Here is a 15,144-nt window from a genome sequence, read left to right as displayed (position 1 = left end):
TGTCAGGAAATGTTGATGTTCTGGCACTTGGATTGGATTGGACAATTTGTTGCAAGAGCTTCAGTGATGCTGCAGTCACACCACAAAAGGAGGAAACACAAGCCATTAAAATGCGTTGACAACATTTGAAGTTACAAGGTTTAATATAACTGTCAAGAGTTCCCCTTTTTTGAAAGCGTGTTCTGTGTAACATTTCACTTCAAGCTACTTGGCTATGGAAGGGTTAATACGCCATCTTGCCTCAGAAACAAACAATAATAAATATTGTCTTAGTCATATTTGCTAGTGCTGGATAATACTGCATGTGATGGTGGTAATAAATAGAAGAGAGGATTGTCAGCATCCATTAGAACTTAATGAAAGATCAGTCAGGAAGACGACTTCCTCTTCTGCCCTCTCCTTCTTATTTCATTATAATGCCAAAGCCATGCCTTTTGGCTTCAGTCTGCTCATATAATTTACCACCATCCTTTATTTAAAAGGCAACTCCCTCCTGGTTCACACCATCATTCAGCAAGTCTTAAACTATCATTGCCCTGTCTTATTCACACTGGAGGCAATCACAAATCACTGCTCTCTTTAAATGATTTAGTTGCTCTTTTATCATGCTGCATATTGCTTCTTATGCTGGTGCCAGCATCACATTATGGGTTTTGGTCCAGAGGACTGGCTCTGAACTGGACCCAGCTCCAAATATAAAAGATTTTTGATTCTACTTAATCATTTCTTGGAGATGAAGTTTGGACAGTGGCTTGGACAATACTCGATGGGAATTCTTTACTCTTTTTGTTCAACAGATTGATCATTCAGTTATGCAAGTAAAGTGACACTATAGTAGTAAAAATAAATCAATATCAAAAATTATATTCTCTGAAAAAAGATTGTGCCTACCCTTAACACTAATAAAAGCATAAGCCTTGCTTCATTCATATAGTACAAAAAAGACAAAAAGAAGTATTATATAGAAACATAGCAATTTAAAACAAAAACAGCTAAAAAAAAATATAACAGGCCATAATTGACATTACAAGTACTGGAAATGTGTACTTAAAGTATAGTAGTAAGTAAAAGTGTTCCCTATGCAGCCGAAATGGTTTCTTGTCAGTGTTACATTATAATATATTATACAATTATCGATCTAGTTGGCAATTAAATGTTGTAGCTGGCTGCACTGAAACTAATTTTATTCGTGTTATATAGTGTTGTATGGTTCACTTTACTGGGTAACAATGAATTGTATTTTATATACACAATATAGGTTTTTAAAATCTTATCTGAAAAATAACCAGGAAATTTACAGTACAATATTTCCCTCTGAAATACAGTGGATTTAAAGTATAAAGTAGCATAAAATGGAAATACTCAAGTAAATTGTACATATAAGTGACTCAGATCAGACTTTACTACAGTATTTGTGTAAATGTACTTAGTTACTTTCTTTGGACACACTGAGCTGTCATCTACATCTGGATACACGTGTCAACATGTTATTTTTTAGAAGGAAAGAAGAAAAACAGTACCACCCCATGGTAGTTTATAAAAATCAATTTTTTTTATGTCCCCAGTTGTTGTCACAAGCTGGCACAGTCAGCCGACACTAGCACACATAAAACCTGCTGTATATTCAACTGGAACACCACAAAATACCTCATCATTTTGACAGATATTTTATCATTGCCTGAATTTGCTAAAAAAGTGCTGCTGATACTCAACATACTGAAGTTAATTAGCAATAGTAGAATTGGAATTAATCAAATCTAAACCATACCAACTGCATCAGACCAACACCTTCACTAACGACCCCATTCTACATTTATTGCACCGACAAAAAGTCGGGTGATAATGCTGCAGACTGAGTATGGCGTTCCTCCATATAAATAAATTATAGTTATTATAATACAATAATTAACCCCAGATGGAGTTTATTTTGAAATAGAATGTATGACTTCATGTGGAACTAGACTTGCGTATTTGACAGAATATTGTACAGAAATAGATCTCAGATTCAGTAAACCTGAACAAGGAGCAGAATATAATGACAAATCCTGCACTGATGTTGGCAGTGTCACTGGAATTACCAGTCATCGCCTGCCTGCCTGCAGGAAGCCTGTTTAACATACAGTACCAGCTATTTCTATCATGTAGCTTCTCTGCATCGCTCACAACAACATACAGATACACTAAAGCAAACAGGGCCTTATTATTATTTCACTGATTTGTGCTGTCACTCAGACGTACAGTGTTTCTTCCTCCACTGTGACGGCATTACACACTCGCGGTGTGATATAAATTCAGAGCACAAGGCGTCAGGCTTTAATGTGACAGCAGTTCTTCACGAGAGAAATGACAACGTGTGTGTGGCTCTACAATGATGATGCCAGAGAGTGAATCTTTACTGCTCTTGGGGATATATGAACCAGTTTAATGTTCAAAGAGCGTCTTCCAAGTGGAATAATGAATCGTCATTTCTGAATTTTTCAGGTAGACAAGATTACTCATCTAATGTAGCACAAGTTGTTTTGCTTTGAAATCAATCTTCAAAACCTTTCAGTACCACAACTCTTAACCAGTGATTTCCAACCTAGCTGTTTTATTTATTTACTACATGATGACAGTAATGTAGTGTATACACATTGAGCCACAATAGGAGGTAATGATGCTTTTTATTAATTATTTATTTTGATGTATTCGTTAAAAATGGGCACGTGATAACATTCCTTCATTACAATTTATTGCATACAAATCATCTCTCAACCAACTTACAAATCTGCAGACGAAACTGGCATGGATATCCACTCATCCTTTATTTACAGAGCCAGATGGTACGTTTGGACACCATCAAGCATTTTTTAATACAACAGATGCTGAATGGCGAAATTTCTCTGTTTTGGCTAGCTGGCTATGTGCCATTATGTCTAAAAGCCCATTATCCAAGGCAAATATGTGACCCCCCTCTCTGCTGCTATCAGAGAGCATCAAGTACAGCCAAAGTTATTTCTTTGAGAACAGAGAACAGGCTCCTTCTCAATTCAGTCTGTCAGCTCTCTGCATAAAAGTCCTCTACACTCAACCTTTCTCCCAGAGATTTCGGCAGAGATTCACTTAGCTGTCAGAAAACAATTGCTCTTTGTAAAAGGCGGTGGCTGGTGCAACTTTAATTTTAAAGATGTTTTAAATGAGCTGCCACTGTGTGATTGATGGTCTGTGAGAAACTTGCCTCCTGTTCTTCTATACCCTACAACAGAGGGCTTTAATTACAAGCCCCTCGTATTGATACTGTCAGCTCCAGTGTGATATGCATCATGTATGTGGGGGGAATGGATTTTTCCACCTGGTCGCCAGCTCCCGTGCAATATCATTGCACACAATGTCATCAGTTGAAAATGCATTGTCATCAAAGTGGAGTGATATTGCCTGGGGATGGAGGCCTTTGGTATTCATTTATTCACTCATCTGTTTACTCCCACTCATAGCTTAAACTGAATTTGATTATGATTGATGAACAATCATGGATGAAGTGACCTACCATTTAATCAATATCTACTCTATGTCTATTTTTCATGCAAACTCTCTGTGCATCCTAAAAATTAAATATTGAAGCAAAAAGCAAATTTCGATAAACGACAAATGTCCAATTTGAGTATCTTTTTATCCTTTTAAAAGAAAAAAATAAAACACCTTTGAATATTTTAATATTGCATCCATGTTGATAAAACAAATGCTTATGGAAAATCAGGTAGTGTAATGCATTACAGCCTGACATACAGTATATGTAGTGTAACAATAAGCTCCATTCCAGCTATATTGCACTGGAGCTCACCATGTATGCACCTTTATGTCACATTATTCACATAGTTTTGGTGATGTTATTGTTTATTAACACCAGAAATGCGCAGTACATTTATTGACCCACATCAAGCTAAAGGCTCATTTTAAGCCATCTGTAGGTGGAGGCCTCCAGTGATCTGCAGGTAAAAGCTTTAACTCTAATTGTGTTAAAAATAAAACATCGCACCTTGAAAACAAACATGAAAAAACATAGATCAGTAAAACAGACACACTGGCTCCCAACAGTGAAGCTATCAGCACCAGCAGTAATCTTGAGCCATTGTGGTATGACTGAAACATCGCTTGACAATTGACAAACGTGTATTGTATTTCATGGTAGTTACTGCTTTTAATCGAATGTATTTTTATATTAATGTAATAACACATGAATTACACAACTGTGAGTCGGTGTTACAGTATTCTTCCATTCCTATGCTTTTACCTTGGGCAGAGAGTTTCATTTTGTCATCAATTTCTAATGTCATCCAGATATCCGACTGTAATTTCCACATAACTCAGAGCATGTGTAAAATATATGAATGTAAGTTTAATAGATCAAATAACAGGGCATGTGTTTTTTTTTATTGTTTTTTTTTATTTTAATAATCATTTATTGGAAATGCTATTTTATTGCTCTTTTAGTCTGTAATTTGGGACTTTTTTAATTTTAAAAAACTGAAGTCCCAAAAGATTTGGACTCAGAGGGAAGAAGATTGGGGAGACTTACTTTCCTTCCTCTCAGCACACAGTTTGACCTGGTTTGTTCCCTCTGGTCCATCGGCTGGTTTCAGTGCTGGGGGTGATGCCACCGTTCCCACCTGGAACAACTCCACAGACTGAAATATGCCCAGGGTCAGCTTGGGAGAGTACACTGGTCTCTTCTCCTGTGGCTTTTAACTGCGCATTGCTGTTTTCAACTTTATTGGAAAGTCGAGATAACTTTTGCTTGGTTCTCTGAGAGGATATAGTGTGATTTTACCACCTCTGTGATCTCCTGTCACAGGTTGTTCTTTAATGAGACAGTAATGGAGAGCTGAAGTCATCCGATGTTATGTCCAGGCTAGCCTCTGTTCCACTAGCTTTAGTAACTCAATCGGGCTGTCAACAAATATTGTAAATTCGATTACATCTGTCTGCCTTGTGAGTCCTCACGTGGGCCTCTGGCTGCTTCACTGAATGAACTGCATGACAAACAGGAGTCACACAGCGTCACTTTCATTGATTGAAAATAAAATTTGGTCAAGCTGAAATTAGCAAATAATTCAAAAACGACTTTGTGGTAATGATGGCACAAAGGTGAGATGAAGTTGTGTGTATGCTATGTATGTACAGTTGGCCTAGTCCATTCCAGCACTAGCAACATGACGGCACATCGCGAAAATATGCACCCAAATGAGCAACTGTACAAGTTTCTCGCTATATTTGTTTGCCCTGTCATGGAATTTTTTTTTTTTTTTATAGAAGGAATAATCAAATGTTAAAGGTTCATTAAAGACTGCCGTCAGTATGAGGTTTCACTTCTGCTCTCAGTGCTTCTGCCATTCCTTGAGATAGTTGGATTTTAGGCAGCTAATATTGACTTAAATTCTGACTTGCTGAAGCTCTTATTCGTTACTTTCATCAGTGCCATGATTGTCCTCTTTATTATAAATGTGGGTGTTCTTCACTGACTAATATGACATTTCTCATCCAGTGCCATTAGGATATGTTAATTCACAATAATTAAGGTCTTGTTATCATGCTTTCCATTAATGAATGATTGGGATTCATCAACATCAACATCGATGCGAATGAAAACAGATGTTTCTGAATGTTTAATGAATCAAGTATTTAGTCAGGGTGTTCTCATGTGCAGAAAATTATAAGCAAACACAGTGAGCAGCTACAGACTGTCAGACTAGGATGGAATATAAACTGAAATACTGACACTGTGGCTTTAGTTTAGAGGGTACAGCAGGTGTGTCCGAAAATCCCAATTTTTAATGTGCAGTGTGTTTAAAGTGTATGCAGCAAAGTAGGACGTATTTATAATCACTTTGTTTTGTGTAACTGTCTTCCAGCGATTCTGCCCATTTAAAAGTTATTTTACATTATGAGGCTTTTCTCCCTTTAGCGATGCTACTGTTGTTTTTCCTTGTGTTTTACAATTTTAACAGTTTTTATTCCTTAAAAAACAGAGAATCTGATCCTCAAGAAATTTATGATCAGTTTTTTGGGGGGTTTTTTTCCCAGAAATGCTTAATACAGTAGCAGTAGCATCATGTACTGTCTGGTCCCACAAACTTTTCCTGTAACCCAAAAGCACATGTTCTTCATCAGTCATCATTTCACTGAATATTAAGAAAATACTGGCCTTTGGTTAGAGCGTAAACATGTGTCCAAGGGGAGAGAAATTGTCAGAGCAAAATGTTCTCATGTAATCTTTTTTTTTTTTTTATAAGAACTGATAATGTTGATTATTATTTGGTTTGCCCCTAATGGCAAACTAATTATCCACAAATAGAGGGAAAACACAGAACCAAAACATGTTTAAGGATTGTTTGTCCACTCTCACAATCTGCTCGGGGTTACAAACAGAACAGAAAACAATATTATCATAATTAGCTGAAGATACACACACACACACACACACACACACACACACACACACACACACACACACTCTGTTGTATCTTGTGCAGGTAATGAAAATTGGAGAAAACTAAACAAAACAAACTATGCAGTCTTTTCAAGTATCTGCTCAGATATAGAGAAGTGCTGACTTTAAATTGTGAATAGCAATGAGATGGAAATTACTGGGGTCTTTTGTTGCTTGCTCACCATATGTGCACAGAGCACATAGTGCTAACATGTACTGGAGGTCATGGATGAAGGAAGTACAAAATAGATATGTTGTATATGGAGGCCATTATTGGAGTCACAGTTAAATATACATATAGAAGTTTGATTAATGAATGAAGTATTTGCAGGATTTATTAGTTCTGAGCTACGATTAAGAATAGAAAAGAAATAAACTATTTTTGATAGGTAACAGTATAAAGAATACAAAAGGATGGTTGTTTTAAATTGTTCCTTTATGTTCAACATGGTGCACAGTGTATCTTCATCTTCTAACTTTCATTGTGACATTTTATCACAAATAGAAAGAAACAGAAGAGAAAGGAATTATTGATATGTTTGACAGAGCAGAGGAGATACAGGATGAAACAACGTAGTAAAATCTGAACATCTGAGGCATATTGTAAAATTGCTATGATGCACAAATGCTACTTGTCCTTGTCTGTATTGTGTCTGGTGTGTACCAAGTTGTCAACAATCTCAAACACCAAAGGTAAGTATCAGGTGTTGGTGTCAGTCCTTTACAGTCAAACAGAAAGTGCTTTTTCTAGACGACCAATTTCCCCACCTACAGTGGCTATTTTGCAATACATTCACATGACATGTTGTGTTAGCTCAATAACAGGTTCCACTACCACTATAGTGCTCTCTCCCCCTACAAAGAAAGGCTAACTTGAAAAACAAATATTGTGAGATAAACAAACCATATTTAAAGTGTTAAGATTTCAGTACCGGTTGATTTGGCATAAAAAAAAAAGAAGAAGAAATTGTCGTTTTGAAAAAGGACTCAGGCAGTAATCGGCCTTTTTCCATCATTCTGCAAACATGATCTGATGTTAAGCTGCACATGGCATGACTCTGCAAACAGCAGGGCACAGTGAAAGGAGTTTGTTACCCAGCTGAGAAGTTGGAGATGTGCAGCCTGTCGCCTGCAGCTCTTCATCTAACAGCTCACTGTGGCTGCCCCTTCTTGTTCCATTACTCCCTGCAATATTTCAAAGTGATCAGCTGTCAAAAAAATGAAGCGAATGACCATTGTCTTATTTTGTAGATGCATTTTCGATAAGTGCTAAGCTCCAGTTGGGTCGATGAGGATTGGTTACATATTGTGATTTGCCAGTGGGTCCAGTCCTGGGCCAAACGCAGCACCCTGAGTGACAGGCACACAAAGAGGGGCATTAAAGACACAGACAGATGGCAAAAACTCTATGGTGGCCCACTGGCTCACCAATGCAGTGGGATTTCTTCCGTCGAACTATGACAGACAGGTCCATTGTCAATGTCATTTTTGAGAGAGAGAGAGAGAGCGGGACAAGGAGGAGCTGAGGTAATCAATGCTCTGCGCACAGCTCTAGAATGAAATAAGATGTTATCCATTTGAAATAGTAAAAAAAGAAAAATCAATATGTGGTGGTCAATGGTGATAATGTGTTGGGCTGCCACAAATGAATCAATGATTGGGAAACACTGCTGAGAAATCAGTATATATAAAAACAGTATAAATATTGCAATACTTTCATCAGTGGGACATACGCTCAATCACCATTGGTTTACGTTATTCTGTGATAGTAACTTAACAGACATTTATTTAAATGAGAATCTTCAAGATATATATGATTTTTTGGGTCATTGTGCTCAGTATTTTAGAGGATGTCTTCACATAAACCAATTTTAGAATAGCTTTACACTGTTCACGTTCTGTTCAGGTGCAATAAGGCATTGAACATAACAGTGGATGAAATGTGACACCTTTGTCTTCAACCTGGAACATGGCACTCTAACTACATCTGTAAGAGGATCTGGATTACAGGGGCTGACAAGGTCAGAGATGTGGTTAGGTGCTAGTCCAGCACAATTTACTGGTCAGCCTTGAAGGTGACTAGCAAATCCTCAGTATCAGTGTTACTGACATATGTGATGAGATTTTGAATAAAGAGAGAGAGAAGAGTAATGTAATTTTCTACATTAGATAATGCCAATGTTTAAATCATCTAATTACACAAGACTAAAACTGCCAGTATATTCTTCAGAACTGATGATCTGACATTCACACACTGCACGCCATGATTGGCCAGCTTTGTGGAGCTGAGAAAAGACCCAGGGTTTGAACTTCTCCCTCAAGCTCTCTTTGTTCATTCTCAACAAAACTATTTCTGTCACTTTTAGTGTGGAACAAAAGAATGCGAAACTATGAATGTCTTCCAGGAGAGATTACATGGAAATGTGGAACATTATCACACCATTTAAATAATAATATGGATATCAAAAGATATATGTTAGTTTTGCAGATATTTGGTCATAAACCAAAATTTCGGACTGAAAGTTTTACCTGATGATGGAGCTATTGTAGTTAATTAATAGTTATTAATAGTTATTGATCATGTGGGGACAATGATTGTTTCACCAAATTTCATAATAACCCATCCAGTAGACCAAAAATGTCAACCTAATACTGGTACTTAAGGAGTCCATCCAATAGTGATATTACAGCAAACCAATGACAGACATTGCTTCCTTTTTAGCTATGCGACTACCAAGTTTCCCCGTCACATTTTCCCCCTTGGTTATAGTGTTCATGTTGACTGCACTTGCTTTATCTTTGTGTTTCTGGCTTGAGAAAATCTGCACAAGAAGCAGCAGCAGTTACTGCAATTTGAAACCAACTTTCCTCACCAATTAGTCCCCAAGTACTCCAGTGGTGAGAAGAAGTTTAGACGGACACTCAACACTGGTAACTTGCAGTTGAATTACTTCACAGGTCATTATTTCAGATATTTATGACCCAGATTCAAGATTATACAAAAACATTTTCAATCAATAAATCAATGAACATCCTCTGGCTATTAGACAGACATTGCTGTGTCTCTTCATTACATTACCAGGTTAAGAAATATATGTAATAATATCCATGCTAAGCTTTGTACAATGGTACCCTCTGGTCATTGAGTACTGTTGGACCATTAATTGAAATTTGGTTTTAATTAATTATACTAAGAATTAGAGATCACATTGTTTAAGCCAGTAAAACATGAGCAACTGAGTCTTCAAATAGTGTGAGTAGAATGGGTGAGTGCAGGTTTTTTTTTTTTTTTTTAACGGATACAGTGTTATTATCAGAGCAACAGAAAGGTCACCTTTATTAATCATAATAATTATTTACAGTAATTAGGCCAGATATCAAAGGAGCACTTTATGCTGCTCGCAGAGAAAATTGATTCTTCATGCTCAGAATTACTTCAAGGGTACTAACACATTGTATATTTTGTATTCAATATGAAAATTATAAAGTCCAACCTCAATTATGAATGGCACTAATGTGGTGCTTCACTCTACCACCGTTTTTATATTGATTGAGCTCTGTATTAATCATGCTTCTGGCTTGGAAAAAATAATTTCAGTAATAATAATGATCATAAGTTATAGTTACACAGCAGCTTTATGTAACAAACCTTTTAGTACACTTTGCAGAACTTGAAATACTGTATATCACATACTAAGATGTATCACTAAGATATTACATTAAAAAAATCTGTGCAACGAAAAGGTTGATTAATAGATTAGATAGATTAAGATTATGAAGGTATACAGAAATTGTGTCCTATTAAAAATTGCAATAGTCAAACCTAAATGTAGCCCTTTCATACCTCCACATACTGGAGTGAATAAAAGGAGAAAATTCAAGCCTTTGAGCGGATTACATTTAAGTTAAGAGCACAAAACACACACATTTTTGTGAAAGATGAAGCTTTTTTATGTTCAGTCAAAACGTTATTTTTGATGGATGGTTTTATTTTTCCTCATTTTAAGATGAACTGAGTTTCCTGGTACTGTAAAAAAATATTCCACAATTAATATGGTGTGATTTGTGTTGTATAACTAAAATGCAGTTCAAAAAGCAGACAGTGAAACTTTTGAGAAACCCTTTGGTATATACATTCCTGTCTGTTTCACAGAGTTAGCTTATCTCTGAAAGTGAAGTCATCCCAAGTTTGTGGGCTTGGTTTTTCCATTTTCTTGCTACATCCATATAACCTTATCCAACTTTTTATAACCTTTGTTACTCGAGAGATTTAAATGTGGGATGATTCCTGAATGTATTGTGTCATTAAGCATACACTCATGTATTGACATGTTTCCAAGTATTAAGACCCCAAAGGCTGGAGAGCTGAATGTTATCCAAGGTCAATAACTCTCAATGGTAATTCCCAGGCCAAATATGTATTTTGGCCAGTAGAGAGCAATTCATTCTTCATGAGTTGGCAAGCTGTTGCTGCTATCTGAAACCCTCACTACAGTCTGTTTTCCAGGTAACAGGCCTTGAAATCAAATAAAAACTCGACAGTTATGCAAGAGAAGGGTGCTGATTACTTCAGAATACTATTACTAAAAACTCTTGGGTTCAGATTGTATAACTTTGGTCAGTACTGATTTGTACTTGCAATTATGTTTATGTCAACCTTTTAAAATGAGACTTGTTTGTAAAAATATTAAAAGATGATGGGGCTAAGGAAGACTTTCTCAACAGTGAAGTGCAAACTTGCACATTGTTACGGAGATCTATCATAGTGCAATATGGATGCAAAATGCTGGCACTCCATATGTTTCAGGATTTTAGTGCAACAGTTTTAAGTCCATAAAGGCCTGAATAGCAGAGGACAACTGAAGTCAGTAACCTCATTTTGATTGGGAAATCAATAACCACATTCCAACAGCACAGAAACCCTGAATGCCTTTATCTGGTGTCAGTCAGCACTGACTTGTACCTGCCTAGAAGTAAAACATTACCAAAGCCATTTATGTAGTCCAATCGACAGGTTATATTATTAGGTTATATTATCTAATTATAATCTATTAGCAGGCTTCGACAGTATTTTCGCTTAACTTTACACTACTGCACAGAATAGTATGTGATCAGTTCTTAATGACCACTAATGTCATTTCCTGGGACTCCATTTGCCTGTGTAAAACTTAATTCATTTTGTAGGTTCAGACTTGTCTTCGCAGCACAGTGCCGGTCTTTCTTATTTTAGTAGTTAATTTCTTTCATGGGAATAATTGTAATTAACTTGATCATTTTTTATGAACTATGCAGCCATGAAAAACTGTCCCAATCTTTTTTTTTTCTTTTTTTTTTAACCTATTCCATAGACATATGGGGGGGGGGGCGTTATTTTATGCAAGTGAAGAGTAAGTATAAGGGACAGATTGCAACTCCCTTACTGGTGTGTGTATATTAAAAAGAAAATATTTCATTTATTTTCAGTACTTCAGGACCGTAAGTGCATTCTTTTCAGCGCTGAAATTTTAAAGCTGATCATGTGATGGTCAAGATGGATTTCTGAATCTGTTTACTTCATCTGCTACAGTAGGCTACTGCTGTGTGAACACATACAGCCTTCCCAGGATCCTGCAATGTCAAGTAGCATGAATAAAAGTATATAAGCAAGATTAGTATTCTCAGAAATGATACTGATAAATAAATAATACAAAATAGATAAACTAATAACACTCATATAAATAATGTTGTCTATGCTTTTGTGTTGCCTTATATTACCCATCTTGTGAACAGTTTAAATAGTAACACAGATACAGTTTTGCATGCACAATACACAGGGGCTTACGTGTCCTTGATTCAGGTCTAATTGAAAAAATGGAATGAAAAAGGCCCTACAGGCTCTTAATATTTAAACAAATGTTGGTGTAATGGCAGGTCATTCAGCTGCAAAGAAACTAGAATGAGTGACTAGGGATTGGTCTCCTAGGTGTTTTAGGTGTGGACATGCTGTGCTATTTCAATAGAAAGAGAAGAGGTTTCGCTAAACAAGGTCCAAGAAAGGTGAGGAACACAAAGCTGGTCAAAGGAGTCCCAGAAAACATCCACTGTAACTTCCACCAATCTTAGAAGTGATGGGCAAGCAAACCTTATGGTAACATCAGCATATTGAACCAGAGAACATGCAGATATACTATAATACAGTGAGTTTCTTAAGCACTCACACTGGTGGTCTGCGCACTTTGCAGAATAGTGGATTATCCTGCCAGGGACCGGGATTTTAGTCTCAGAGATGTCAAACTATTCACAGTTTGACTCTCCAACCCAACAGCAATACAAGAGCATAAAAGAATATTAAAATACAATTAAAAGAAATAATTTAACTACTCAATATTGTTGTTTTAATCATGAATTAACTGGAATTTTGCACTTTGTCCTTAAGCAAAACTCCAACTGAATCTAAATTAAATATGAAAATAGTGTTAAAATGTCTATCTTAATTTTCTTGGGATGTGACATCCAATTTTTTGTCTTTTTTATGTATTTTTATGTTTTGAATTTGTCAAACATTTCTTAGTTTTTCCTTGATCGTACACACTACAGCTCTGCTTGCTACATGTGAAACGACTCATCCTGCCTTATGGGTTAGTTATATTATCACAGAAGGGAAAGCTGTTATTAGAACAAGATATGGCTACTGTCTGTGACCGCTGTCATTAACAATGCAAAGAACTGTCAGCCAGTCAGGATACCCAACCAGGAGAAGAGCCCTCGAATAACACTTTATTAGAAAACCACGACACGTGAAATGTATGCAGCGTGTTTGTTTACAAAGAAGGGTGAAGGAATATTTGACATTTGTGCATGGAGAGATGTGTTATGATCTTCCCAACATTTACGCCTGTGCACTCAGGAACACGGGAGCCTATTAGCTAGGCTTCAGTGAGACTCCCCAGCTAATGCTGCTTTTCTCTCCCTCTCTGATTTTCTCTATGTTGGCTGAGTTAATGCTCAAGAGATCAGGTTCAGACATGGAAGAAAGCCACTTGGGCAGATGACAAAGAAACAATAATATAATTGCTTTGAATGTTAAATTTGAATTATGTTGTCGCACTTGGATTTTGATGTCTATGTTTGAAGTAATTAACAATGCAAAACAGCACTTAATAAAAGAAGAATTAAAGTTAAAATTCATTTTTGCTAAGAAATCATCACTGGTGTTCATTTGTATTTCATCTTTGTGCAGTGATGGCGTACTTTCTTAAGGAAGGAGGATTTTTTTGGTTCCAGCTGACAATGTTGGGACTGTAATCATAGTGTAATGAGTGCTGAGGTCACAGGACAACTCGTTGCGGTTAGTCTTCACAGTCGATTTATTTACCATCGCCACATCTGGACTTAAGAAAGATGGATAGCGCTGCTTAGATCCCTGATCCTTTGTATAATATGGGACAAACACAACACTGAGGAGCTGTTGATCACTCAGCAGGTGTTGACATAAGAGGTCTGTCATTTGCAGACTTGAGCCCTTACGACGAGTGCACAACAAGTGTGTCTGAGAGTGGAAAAATATCAACACATACCTAAACTTGCACTTTTCCTAATATGGCCTCCATACCCTTTGTGGTGAAGTGTATCCCACAATTCAGTCTGCTGTGTCCACACCAATCCAGTAGTAGGCAGTAATGCATGTATAAGCTGATTATAGGACTGATATTAATGAACAGACATAGAAAGGTTTATGACATGTTGGAGATATTATTCATGTCCAAACACTACAAGGTTATGAAAGAATCTCTACAGCTGGTTATCACATAATATTAACAATCTGTTGTTCTTGATTAGACTGGTAAGACTAATGTCATATTGGACAGTGTCAACATAAATCTTCACAGTAACCATAGGTGCTTATAGATAACTCAATTTAATTTCTTTATTAATTGTATTACTTCTCAGCTCCTGACTTTGTTTTTACTGTCATCTGATTGTCACTTTTGTACTGAATGATTGATTCTACTTCTGCTTGTTCCAACAAATCATCTGAACTTGATTCAGCCATGTGCACTATTCATATCTGGATGAGTGACGAGCTGTCCTTATAAATCAACCATGTTCCAGTAAGCTCTGGTAAACTTCCACATGCTTGTGTGCTTGGACTTGCAGTGTGTCACACACAATCTGGGTATTGCGGCTGACCCAACATGAATGAAAAGAAAAAACCAGTAGGAAGCGTTGCAAAAGTTAGCAAACTAGGCTAGGCTAGCTTGAACTAGTATGAAGTCTCTAGACTAGTTTGCTAACACGTAGAACTTAACAGGGTCTTCCCAAATGCTGCAAGTTGTAAATACACAGACATCTTCAAACGCTAACTGTACATGAGCAACACAAAGTGGGGTTGTTGAAAAAAGGGGACTAAATGACTTGTCTGATTTTCCACAGTCAGTAATCACCACCACAGAAGTTGAGTGTGTTTCCTAGTAATCCGGCTCTCAAATGTCAGTCAACCCTTACCATGGGAAAAAGCCCATCTAGAGGCTTGAAGCTTAGACACTGTTTTCACAAAAAAGGTTTTAAACGGGGGTTTTTATCTTCTTTTGAAAAATTGAAAAATGAAAAAGTATGCACAATAACTGCAGAATTAAACAAAAATTAAAATTTAGCTCAGCTTTAAGGGATGTTAAAAAACATTTGTTATAATGGTTTAT

General features: G+C 36.7%; 1 protein-coding gene across 1 annotated transcript in view; it reads left to right on the top strand.

Annotated features, from left to right (window-relative positions):
* LOC111238404 (glypican-6-like) overlaps positions 1–15,144 on the top strand; it is a 127,694-nt gene that overhangs the window by 49,180 nt on the left and 63,370 nt on the right. The gene's annotated exons all lie outside the window — the stretch shown is intronic.

The sequence above is a fragment of the Seriola dumerili genome, unplaced genomic scaffold (assembly GCF_002260705.1).
Source record: "Seriola dumerili isolate Sdu_G_001 unplaced genomic scaffold, Sdu_1.0 BDQW01001299.1, whole genome shotgun sequence".
Lineage (NCBI taxonomy): Eukaryota > Metazoa > Chordata > Actinopteri > Carangiformes > Carangidae > Seriola > Seriola dumerili.
This window is presented reverse-complemented; position numbering and strand designations above follow the sequence as displayed.